Source organism: Molossus molossus, unplaced genomic scaffold (genome assembly GCF_014108415.1).
Source record: "Molossus molossus isolate mMolMol1 unplaced genomic scaffold, mMolMol1.p scaffold_m16_p_10, whole genome shotgun sequence".
NCBI classification, from domain to species: domain Eukaryota; kingdom Metazoa; phylum Chordata; class Mammalia; order Chiroptera; family Molossidae; genus Molossus; species Molossus molossus.
In genome coordinates, this window is record NW_023425345.1 from 94,046,701 (window position 1) to 94,059,868 (window position 13,168).

The 13,168-nt window shown below is 35.3% G+C and overlaps 1 protein-coding gene across 1 annotated transcript in view; it reads left to right on the forward strand.

The window, feature by feature from the left end:
- The window catches only part of ERC1 (ELKS/RAB6-interacting/CAST family member 1), a 489,747-nt gene that overhangs the window by 192,911 nt on the left and 283,668 nt on the right, over window positions 1–13,168 (forward strand). The window lies entirely within an intron of this gene.

Here is a 13,168-nt window from a genome sequence, read left to right on the forward strand (position 1 = left end):
TGTGTGTGTGTGTGTGTGCCAAAAGTTGTGTTAGAGTAATTGCTATACGAAGGACTGAAGCTAGGTAAATCCCAGCAACAAGAGCCTCCCAAATAATTCCATGGAAACATAATTGTAGTTTATTAGACTGATGCTGATTTGGGGATTAGAAAATCTTTCATTGAAAGCCTGCTCATCTTTTAAGGTTCAGATCAAATGCTCTCTCCCTTGTGAAGCCTGCCCGAATCCTCATATTTGAAATTAATCACACCCTCTGTTGTAATTCCATTAGATTTATTTCTGCTTTGATTTCAGGCTTTATTTTATCTTACTTTGTATGAGTTGGTAATGATTTTGTGTGTTGTTTTCCCCATGTACTTGAGTTTGGGAACCATGTTTTGGTACTTTGTACATAATTGGTTCTCTATAAAAATGTTTATTGCTTGCGGTTGCATTGATAGATGTCAAGAACCCTCATTCACAAACACCTTAGTTTCCCATCTTCTAAAACCTTTAAGTTCAGTTGGCCTTTGAACAATTGGCTCCCATATAACTTTTGACTCCCCAGAAACTTAACTGCTAATAATAGCCTATTGTTCACTGGAAGCCTTACTGATAACATAAACAGTTGATTAACACATATTTTGTATATGTATTATATACTGTATTCTTACAATAAAGTAAGCTAGAGAAAAAATGTTATGAAGAAAATCAAAAGGAATAGAAAATACATTACTGTAATTATTGATACCATAAGTTTGCATCATCTGTTTATAAAATGAATTGTCTCTGTGCATTCATGACATAACTGACTTTTTCTTAGTCTTTTTCAGCTTATTTCTAGGATATGCAGTTTATCTGCAAGGTTTTTCAAATTGTCGCAAATCTCAAAAATTTTTTCCAATGTATTTATTTTTTTAAATCCACATATGAATGGACCCACATAGTTTAAAGCTGTGCTGTTCAAGGGTCAACTGCATTTCTAACCTCATTGTTAGGTGAGATACTCAAGTAGCATAGCTACTATATTCTAGGCAAGCTGATAGCGTTGATGTTCCTTAAATACAGTTTATTGGTTTCCTAATTAATTGATGCTCTTCTGCTTATGCAGAATCTTTTTCCTGTAGATTTCCAGTTTACCATTTAAAGATTCTGGCTTAAAATTAAGCTTTGTTGGTGACGTCTATACTGTTCTTATTATTGACTTATCCAATATTCCTCAGTCTATATGTTAAATTATACTTAATTGTTTTATAATTGCTTTTGAGTGATTTAATAATTCTTCTTTTCCCTTCTGGACTAGTTTGTATTGGCCTTAATTAAGGGCTATTTTAAAATTTTCTTTTTTGATTTTCTTAAAACAATGTTTTTCACAGGTAGCTGTTCATTAATTACAGCTATAATTGTCATAAATAATTAAAATTAAAAATTTAGTTACAGCCCTGGCTAGTTTGGCTCAGTGGTTAGAGTGTCGGCCCGCAGACCAGAGAGTCCTGGGTTTGGTTTCCGCTAAGGGCACGTACCTCTGTTGCAGTTTGTCCCCAGTCCCGGTTGGGGTCATATGGGTGGCAACCACTCGATGTGTCTCTCTCACATCAATGTTTCTCTCTCTCTCTCCCCCTCCCGCTCTATCTGAAGATAAATGCAAAAATGTCCTCACATGAGGATAAACATAAAAAATAAAAAAATAGAAATAAATTTTAAAAAATGTAGTTACAGATTTAGAAAAAACTTTGTGTGATGGTATTACATTTAACATCCTAATCTAAAATTTCTTTGGTTACCCTTTAAAGGCCTTGCATATTTTAACAAAGGAAATGTTCTCTTCGCTGAGTTGAGAATATTTACTGTATATATTTTTTATTCTTTGAGCAGTAACACTCACTTTGTCTTTTGACAAAACTACAAATTTTAGTCACATTTTAATAAAGGTGGACTGGACTGGAAGTGAGGCTCATATTAATAATGGTTTGGTGCTTTGTTTTTATTTATAACAAAGATATGTATCTGAATTTAATCTTGAGAGAAGGTACTGTCAGAGAGATTAATGGGACTGCCACAAGAACATTTTGGCTCTTAATGAGTCAGCTCTCCTGAGACCAATGATGTTAAGAATAAAGTTCAAAGAAAGTGAAAACAATAGAAATAGATATAGGGGAAAGCAAATATATATTTGAATATGCTCATATGAATATATATGAATATTCTCTTAGATGCAGAATTAGTGAAATATTTGTGTTTTTCAAATTTTATTTGATTTACTCTATAAATTTTTTTTTCCATTTTTATAAGATTTTTTTCCTTTCTGAAATGAAGACTTCTTATCCTTGGTTTTCTCATTGATCTTGGGGATAATTATTTAAGAAAACCTTTTTTAAAATTAAGATTTTCTCACATCTTTCTAGATACATCACATGATAGATACTTCTAATACATTAATGTTCTTCTTGTTTTGTAAAAATAAATATTAGTTTCTTCTTGATAGACCTTCTCCTTGACCTATTTAAAGATTTACTCTCATATAATTTCTCCCTTTTTAATTATTATTTTTTCCTTGGCAAAACAGGACTTTTTCTATCTACAGTATGGGCATGGGTGCGTTTTTATGGTATTCTCAACAAGGTATTAAATGGAGTTAGGATTATACCAGAGAAGTGTACATACATATCAGTGTTTCATTGTATAAGTCTGTGGGTACTTGCTAAAATTAACTTGAAAATTGTTTTTCGTCAGGTGAAGCACCTGCTCAAACTATTGGCATGTATGCAACTTTTTACTATTTAGAAAAAGAGAAAAACAGGTTTTAAAATTATTTTTTAAAACTGCAGTGTTTGAAATGTGTTTTAGTTTTCTTTCTGGCCAAAATTCAGTTACATTTGATAGCCAATAAAATGTATTGAAGCAATGTTTATTGATAGTACTAATAATGTATAGCCTGCTCAGCCATTTTCTAGAATTAGGTTTAGCCCTATTCTATGGGAACTTTTGGCCACATCCTTTGAGTTTATTACAAGAATGCTCACCATAAAATGATGAATGGTTAAAGTTATATTTGGCACTAAAATTCTGTGTTCTGTAAGTACTATGTTCTCACCTCAGTGAAATAAAATGATTTTATCCCTTTTGTTATTATGGAAACTCCTCCCTTGCATTTGGAAAATGAACTCACCAATAAGGTTCTTTTTATTTTTAAGAGGAAGCAGAAGTAGGCATATATACATATATCTCTCTCCTTTGCCAAGACCTCAAATCCAAGAGACAACCTCTTACGGACTACATCAGTTATTTATTATTTTAAGTAAAAGATTATTGGGGGTGGGGGGGGGTTGTATGCTTGTTCCTTTTATAAGCATACTGACCAGAGGAGACATGTCCTAAATTAGGTAAACCCCATGTCCTTGACCAAGTTTCTGATACCCAACTATCAGAATTTTCAAGATGACAGTCTGGCTAATATATATGGGATTTTTGTACTAGATGCTTTGTAAAAGTTATTTATATATAGCATCATTTTATGTGTATTATATAGTTTCTATTTCTTGAACGAAATACATCTGCTTTTGTTCTGACTTGAACATTTAACAACTGAGGTTGGCCCTGGCCGGTTTGGCTCCCTGGTTAGAGCGTTGGCCCATGGACCAGAGGGTCCCAGGTTCGGTTCCTGCTAAGGGCATGTACCTTGGTTGTGGTTCATCCCCGGCCCCAGTTGTGGTTGTGCGTGTGGCAACCAGTCTATGTGTCTCTCACATCGATGTTTTTCTCTTTCTCTCTGCCTCCCACCCTCCCTCCCTCCCTCCCTCCTGCTCTATCTGAAGATAAATGCATAAGTGTCCTCGGATGAGGATAAAAAACAAAGAAACAAATAAAAAACAACTGAGGTTATTATATTAGAGTTCTGCTATAACTGGGGGATATATTTGAGGGACATTAAAGAGAAGAGGGAAGAAAATATTTTAATCCAAAGCATTTTCTTAAAATAAAAAGTAGTTGGTATGGAACCAAATTGTGTTTCTATATTAGGCTAGCTTTCTTTTCTTAAAATTGACTGCATCAGTGCATCTGGCTTCACGCGCCCCCCCCCCCCCCCCCCCCCGCCACCCACCCCTTCCCAAAGCAGTTGGTAATTGAATTCTGACAAGTTGAATGATTTTAATGAAGTCTTCTGCATGTGTATGTATACTTAGGGGATAGGGAAGAGGGAGGAAGAATAGGCAGTGGGGTTGAGGTAATAAAGAATTACTGTCTCTTTACATTAAGGATAATGGATAGCAGTTAACATTAATATCTTTTAAAATACTGTAAAGACTTTCTGGTAAGTGGTATTTCCTCCAAAGGAAGCAGATCTTAAAATTAACTCAAATAAATGACCTTCCTAACCATGGCCTAGTCAGAGTTGGGAAAGGGATGAGTGAATGTGGGAAGTTATTATCTTGGATAATCTATGGACATCTATAGTGACCTTTCCTCTGCTGAAAAAAGGAAAAGCTTGATAAGGTCTGTCCTTATTAAGTGGCTTCTTTGTATGTTACTGTATTAATGAGCCTCTTTTTCTTTTAATTTTGAGGGAGATGTTTGAAGAGAACAAAAGATTAATTTTTTTTAAATATGGGGTTTTTGTTTTGTTTTGTTTTTATCCTCACCTGAGGACACTTGTTTTTGCATTTATCTTCAGACAGAGCAGGAGGGAGAGAGGGAGGAAGAAAGAGAGAGAAACATCAACTGGCTGCCACCCACATGACCCCAACTGGGGCCAGGGACAAACTGCAACCGAGGTCCGTGCCCTTAGTAGGAACTGAACCCAGGCCTCTCTGGTCTGCGGACTGACACTCTAACCGCTGAGCCAAACCGGCCAGGGTTAAATATATGTTTTTATTGACTTTTTAGAGAGAGAGGAAAGGAGATAGATAGAAACATTGATATGAGAGAGAAACATCCATCGGCTGCCTCCTGCACAGTTCCTACTGGGTAATCAAACTGGGACCTCTCAGTCCATGGGACGACGCTCAATCCACTGAGCTACACTGGCCGGGCCAGAAGATTAATTTTTTTTTAAAATTTTTAATTTATTTTTTGTTACAGATGTTTCTCCTTTTTTACCCCATTGGCACCCCCCTCCCCACCCCACCCCTGCCCCGTCCCTGGCCTTGTTGTCCATGTCCATTGGTCATGCATACATGCATATAAGTTCTGTGGTTTAGCTCCCCCGCCCCCACCCTCTCTTCTGAGGGATGTCAGTCTGTGCCCTACTTCCATGTTTCTGGGTCTACCGTATTCCTCAGACTGTTATGTTTATTATATTCCCTATATAAGTGAGATCATGTGGTATTTGTCTTTTTCTGCTTGGCTTATTTCACTTAGGATAATACTTTCCAGGTCCCTCCATGTCATCTCAAAGGATAAGAGATCTTTCTTTCTTACCGCTGCATAGTACTCCATTGTGTATATGTACCACAGCTTTTTTATCCATTCGTCTACTGATGGACACTTGGGCTGTTTCCAGATCTTAGCTATTGTAAATAGTTCTGCTACGAACATGGGGGTACATATATTCTTTCTGATTGGTGTTTCAGGATTCTTAGGGTATATTCCTAGAAGCGGGATCACTGGGTCAAATGGCAGTTCAATTTTTAATTTTTTGAGGTAACACCATATTGTTTTCCATAGTGGCTGCACTAATCGCTGTTTTTCCTTTGCTTTTCTTATGCAGTGTTTGACATGAAAGAAAGGCAGTGGACACTAGAGTCTTACAGCTGCAATGACGTGGCTTAATGTTCACAGAGTTGATGTCAAGAAGCAAAGTTCAGAGGAATATATTAGGGGAGAAGTAGTATGGGGTTTGCTAAGGGGTCTAGTTGTCTTGTTCATTTGCCTGCACGAAGGCATAGTTAAAATTGTCATAGGTTTTGCCTTAATCTTGTGAATATAGAAATCTCATTTATAGATATGAGGAATTCTTTGGTAACTTCCAGGTTCCTCTCTCGTGTCCTCTGCCATCCTCTCAGAACTAGTCACACAGATCTCCTGTTTTGATCCCTATACTCTATGAATGAAGTGGTCTCATTTGACCTCAGTTAATAAGTATAGTTGGCATAATAAGTAGGCTTCAGCACCTAATTCAGTGATAGGAAACTGGTTTGTGTTAGTTTTGATTAGTACAAACATAATTTATAGCAGCCGAAGTAAATTTCTTAAGGTATTGCTTTTAAATTATTTAATTGATTAATTATTTAGATTTAGATTAATGAACTATTTAGAATGGTAAAGCATGTTTCTTTGCTGTCTCCAGATAGCTGTTTAGTGAGCTTTCTGTGGCACACAGTACATATCTAAATTTGGGTTTGCCTGCACTTGTTAAACAGAGTGAACTCTTCAAGTTAAGCAGTTGAATGAAATTGAAGTCTCATTCTCTCTTTAGTCTTTTCCCCCTAGGCTGCCAATTTAATACTTTGCTTCCAAATAATGAATGCTAACACATTAATGAACTCCAAACAGTACAAATAATTCTCTTCTTTGTAATTTTGAATTAGTCTAATTTCTGGCCAAAATTTTGTGACTCTTCCTCCCTTTCCCCATAAGAGTAGAATAAATTACAATGAAAATTAATGAGGAAACAAAATCTAAAGATAATCTTTACTTATTTGGGCCAATAAGGCTATGAATATTTCATTCTCATATTTTCTTAACGAATGAGTTGATTCCTAAAAGAAAGGAACTTCACTAAAATGTAAGGACTAAACTTATTAATAAACCTCTATAGCTTTCTAAACACTTGCCAAATAATTTTTAGTTGAGCTTCGAATGATTGGCATATCATTGAGCATTCCTAGTACTGAGCTATTAATGAATTAAGTTGGATTACTGTTAATTTTTCCACAATCACAAGAAAACATTTTCTACTAGAACTCAATTCGATTGCAAATTTTACTCTAATTCCTGAGAGAATGTATATTTTTATAAATTCATATTCAGTGATATGCCGATCTATATCTCAATTTTGCAAAGGCTCCTTAATATTTGCCCTTTCCTTTTTTTTTTTTTCGGTATGTGCCCCTAGTGGGAACCGAACCCAGGACTCTCTTGTCCACAAGCCAAGGCTCCAACCACTGAGCCAAACCGGCCAGGGCACTCTTTACATTTTAAGTAGGTTTGGGTTCCATCATAATATAGTATCATTGGGTTCCATTTTAGCATAGTCTTATAACAACAGCTGTGTCTTTATAGTATAGGCCTTGTTATCCTAACAGATCTCAGAAGCAGTCGTGATAATCACAGTTTTAATTTTTCATTGGTTCATTGATAATCTAGTTTCCTTGTACTGGAGCTACATACTTGAGAACTATGATAACCATCTTCCAAGATGACCCCAAATCGGAGTGTTTATTCCCTTGTGTAGTCCCCTCCCACACTGTGTCAGAATTAGTCTGTGTGGACAGTAGAAAATGTCAGAAGTGATGGTATGTGACTTCTGAAGCTAGACCATAAAAGACATTCACGCTTCTGCCTTGCTCTGGATCAGTTGCTCTGAGGAAAGCCAGGCGACCTGTCATAATGATACTCAAGCAGCCCTGTAGAGTGGAACAGAGGCTCCTTGCCAAGAGCTATTACCAACTTGCCAACCATGTAAGTGGAAGCAGAGGACTGAATTCTGGCTGACATCTTGACTGTAACCCCATGAGAGACCCTGGAAACAGAACTGTTTGGCTAAGCTGCTTTTGAGTTCCTGATTCACAGAAACTGAGATAAAAAATGTTCACTGTTGTTTTAAGCAGCTAAGTTTTGAGGCAATTTGTTATATAACAATAAACAACTAATACAGGCGCTTTAATATCCTAAGTATTAAAGTGATTTGCCATATGCATGATTTTTTTGTCTTTAAATTCACATTTCGGTTTTCTCTGTTGGCAGAAGAGTAAGTGCTTTTGAACGTATTTTATGAATGTTATCCCTGCACTAATTCAGTGCTGAGGCAGTGTTTGCCATGAGGATTCTCACCTATGTAACTGATATTTGTGTGCTAATAGGCTATGAGCTCTGAAAAGTGATGAATCTATATGAAACATGATGTGTTGTAGAGACTTTTATGGACATACTATGTAAAACTTATTCTTGCTCTAGCAGTGTTGTTCAGTAGAAATATGTCAGCATGTATATAATTTTGAATTTTCTAATAGCTTCACAAAAACTAAGAGGAAACAGATGACATTACTAATAATGGACTTTAAATCCAATATATCCAAAACATTACCATTTTGACATATAATTAATATGAAGATTATTAATGAAATACTTTACATTCTTGTTTGTGGGTACTAAGTCTTTGGACTTTGTTGTGTATTTACACACCAACATTTGGACTAGCCACATTTTAAGTGCTCAGTAGCTACATGTGGCTAGTGGTTTTTGTGTTCCACAGCGCAAATAATGAGTTTAGCTGAAGAAGTTTAGAAGACTTTATTCCAAGCTAGCAGCAAGTCAATAATGCATTTAAACTACAAAAATGATTTTCATAGACTTAAGTGTGACATGTCGTACCTTAGCTTTAATCTGTATCTATATTTGGTTCCAATAAGTCATCCAATTTTCTGAATGCCTCAGAACCTTCGAACCTATGGAATATCCTAGGGATAGAAGGGGTTAGGGATATCAGAGGTTCTTTTTAGAATTGCTTTGGATTACAGACTCCTAATGGCATGACTGCCTCATCGTTTAACTTGCAGACTGCTGAATATAGACTTTTAGAAGAGAAAGTCTAGTTAAGGCTCTAGGCTTTACCTGGTATAGAAGCTCTTCCCAGGGGTTTCAGCACGTCCTGTACTTCCTTGAGCCAGCCTGAGAGCAGAAGTAAGCCAACTCTATTGTTTCACAGTTTCTGAAGTCCAGTATTTTACCAGCTGATATTTTGTTGGCTCATACATATTCAGAGAAGCTGGTGATAACTCACTTCTACTCAGAGTTCAGGCATTGAACAGATTACAGATTTTTCTTTTCTTTTAAACCAAAATACACCATTAAGTATAGTGTAGATGAACAGTTTTGTCACTAGAAATTCATGTCAGATTCTATCACCAAAATCTACTCACTGCAATTTTTTTAGGTATGATAAAGAAAACGAACAAACAAACAAAACAAAATGGGGGGATGGGGTGGGAGAGGACTATTTGCACAGAAAAGGGTATAGGGAACAATTTTGAAAGCTCTTAGCTTTTGGGACATTTGCTATTGGGATATTTATACGTTCGGTATCTTCAGAATATTCAGAATAATAGCAGAACTGACTGCATTATCTTGTCCTCTAAAAAATGTTATTTGGAATATTCCATGGTTACCTAAAGACTGGGAAGGAATTTCTTATAATTTTGACTCACTCACTCAAATTATTAGCATGAAGAAATGCACAGGATTTTTTAATAAACAAAAAAAACAAGAGCACAATGACTTACAGCTTATACGTGTTTTTTTCTCTTAAACATTTTTTTTTTTTTTGCCATAAGCACTGTCTTGAGATATGTTTGCCCAGTCTACTTTTCTCTTTCCACAGTTAATAGTTAACTCATATGTTTAGAGTATCAGTTTCTGAAACAGTCACCACGTTTAATTATTTCCAGAAGTTCTTTATATTCCCACTAATTTGCAGTGTTTTAACATTTTTTTTCAGAACAATATATATTTATATCATGTACAAAGTGAAATAATAAATACTACATGGCATATAATAAATAATAGTCGTCTACCTCATTCTTATCTAACCTTGATTCCTGCTCTCCTGAGACAACCAATGGTATCGCTGTTGGTTGTTTATTCTGCTGTTTACGGCCACCTTTTCAAATGACATTTTTATATTGTTTTATTATTTTTCTTATTTGATATTAGTTATCTATTAACTTCTTGTTATGAACGATGACGAATTAGCTCTTTTATACGAGCCATCACACACATTTCCCTCTTTCCATCTTTCTAATACAGTAATATCCAGTTTTACATTTAGTTTTTCCTGGTGGTAATAATTGCTTTGGGTTTTTTGTTTGTTTTATTTGTTATTTGTATAGATATCATTGGTTTATTCCTAGTTTTCTTTCTCGAGCTATAGGTAATTCCTCCCAATATTGTTACTACTGCAAAATATATTGTCCCAATTATTAATTAACTCAGGTAAACTGTACATTCACTTATTTTGGGAAACATCTTTCCTTGACTTTCCATTCTCTACTTTAAACTGTACTTTTTCTGTAGGCTTATTACCACCCTCAGGGATCCCTTCACCACCCACTTGTGGTATATCCCCTTTTGTCCTGATCCATGTCTTCCTCTTTGTAGGTTCTTCAGTTTGTTAGCTCATATCCTAGTAGCTTTCTAAGTTTGTAATGTGATGTAAATTTTTTCAGACTTTGCATTCTATCCTCACATTTGATTGATAATTTGAAGAAAGAATTCTAGATCAGAAATTATTTTTCCTTCAGAGTTTTGAAAGCATTATTTCAATTGTCTTTTAGTTTACTGCTTTGCCCTTAAAAATTTCAGTGCCTTCCAAGTTTTCATTCTTTTGGGGTGATCAATTTGGGTCTTTCTAAAACTTTTTAAGATCTTTTCTTTTCTCTAGTATTCTACACTTAGGAAAAAATAGAGTACATATAATCTAAGTACAAAAAAATGCATTTAATCTTCATGAAAAGTGAGGACAAGAAAGAATAATTAGCCCTGGCCGGTTTGGCTCAGTGGTTGGAGCGTCGGCCTGCGGTACAGAGAGAACCAGGTTCGGTTCCCACTAAGGGCACGTACCTCGGTTGCAGTTTGTCCCCGGCCCTGGTTGGTCGTGCGGGTGGCAGCCACTCGATGTGTCCCTTCACATCGATGTTTCTCTCGCTCTCTCTTCCTCTCTCTCCCTCCCGCTCTATCTGAACAAAAAATGGAAAAATGTCCTCGGGTGAGGATTTAAAAAGAAAGAATAATTATAAATATGACCCAGCAGTGTATTTAGGGCTGCAGTATTTGAAGAACTAAAAGGTTCTGTTTATTTCTGGCATTAACTTAATATTAAAGTGAAGCTATTTAAATGAAATAGATTCAGGGTGTAGTTCAGTACAAAGGAAACTTCCTTGGTTTACCTTAGCAGATATCTATTAAAATTCTGAAAATAAAACTGGAGACAAATTTTACTCACTAGATGGATTAAGTAGTTGTGGCCTGTTGATGAAGGTGATGCCGGTATTTACTGTCTTCATTCTCTTGCTACTGCCCTGGTTTAATATGGTTTCTTTAGAGCAGGTGGTTCCAAATATAGTTTTACATTGAGATGTTATACAACTTGTAATATCACAAATATTATTTAACAGTCTTCTTCTTTTCATTTTATTTGTGATTTCACTTGGCTTTTATTCTTCAACCTTACAATGGAGAAAGATTTTGAACCAGGCTCTGCCATTAAGTCCAGAAGACTTTTCCTTAAGTAAAGGGCCTTGCCCACTGAGCTCATCTGGTATAGACAGATTTTACCACAGATTTTGAGGAACCTTTCAATATGAAAACTTGCACTGACTCTGCATTATGACAAATTACTAATCATCCTCTCTCTAAAAAAAATGTATATTGCAGAAGTGCAGGTAAACCCATTTGCTTGAAATTAGTTCCTGGGAATTTATTTGGAATAACTTTTTCAGCCTCAATTGAGATTAGGATAGCAGAAGCTTCTTAGGAGATCTATAAAAGGTAATTTGAAAGTGAAGGATATAGACTGGACAAAAACATAATACTGAGTTAGTCACAAGCTGATAATGGAAACACTAGTGTTTCTTTTTGTTTCCAGCAGTTGTAATTCAGAATCCCACATTACTACAATACAGTTATTGTACAGAAGATTTGAGAGGACTGAATGAACTGATCATTGCATTTACCTCTTTTGACATAGTCCTTCTGTTACCTTTTATTTTCTTTGAATCAATAGAAATAACTTTGGACTTTGTTTTTACTGACATTGCTCCTTGTCTCTCTCTGCTTGGCATCATTTTAGAAATCCTCACTGTATTCTGATGTCCATGGCAAGCAAATTGGAAGAATTAAGGTTTCAACATAGAGCATTTTCTGATATAGCTAAATGCTCTGCATAAAACAGAATGTTTAGCTTTATCAGAAAATATATCAGAATATATCTGCATATATACTTATGGGACTAAATCAAAGTATTTTATATGACATCTCTGAGAAGAATGAAAACTTAAAAAAAAAAAAAAAACACCACGAACATAACATACATCACTGAAATGTGAATATTCTTTTTTCTATCATTTGTTTTTATTTTTTATTTTATTTTTTAAAATATTTTTTCTTTATTGATTTTAGAGAGAGAGGAAGGGAGAAATAGAGAGAGTAGGAAACGTCAATGAGAGAGAACATCGATTGGCCACCTCCTACATGCCCCGTACTTTGGATCTGGCCCACAACCTGAGCATGTGCCCTGACGGGGAATCGAACCAGCGACTTCTTGGTGCATGGGTCTATGCTCAACCACTGAGCCACACTGGCTGGGCTATCATTTGTTTTTAAATTGAGAAAAATTAAGAGAACAAAAGATTTATGGACGCTTTATTAGGAAGGTTGTTAAATATAGATGCCATTCCTTTAAAAGTTGGAAGAAAAATCTGACATTTCAAAATCAGACAGACTTCAAGTTCTAGATTTCTGAGGACAAAGTTGTTACGAAGGACTTTTTTATACCTTGTACTTATAAAAGTGAATTACAGTATAATTAAATGAGAATTGCATAGATAAAAGTCAAAATCCTTTGATGTCTTATATATGAGCATTGTGAAAGTTAGAAAATTGTTTAGCAAATCTTGTTCTTATGTTTCATATGTTAATATAAAATAGAACGTTATTCTTAATCTTCTGGTTCTATAGGAATCTAAAGAGGAAATGCTTATAATAACCTCTTGGGTAAAGTTTTTCATTCTACTTGAAAACTGCTAATTTATTCTTCTTATTCTAAGGTCCCTTATCTTACATGATCTGTTAAAGTCCTGTAGGATTTTGCTTGTCTTTCTGATAGAAATTTATAGTTACCTCCCCAAAATTTACTTTTCAAACTTGTTTAGAGTATTAGGGCAATAGATTTTGGTTGGCTAACTAACTTACTCATTCTTAGCCAGACCAGTCATTTGTGTCAGGTTTTTCTCCTTTGTTTTTTGTTTTTCCCAGT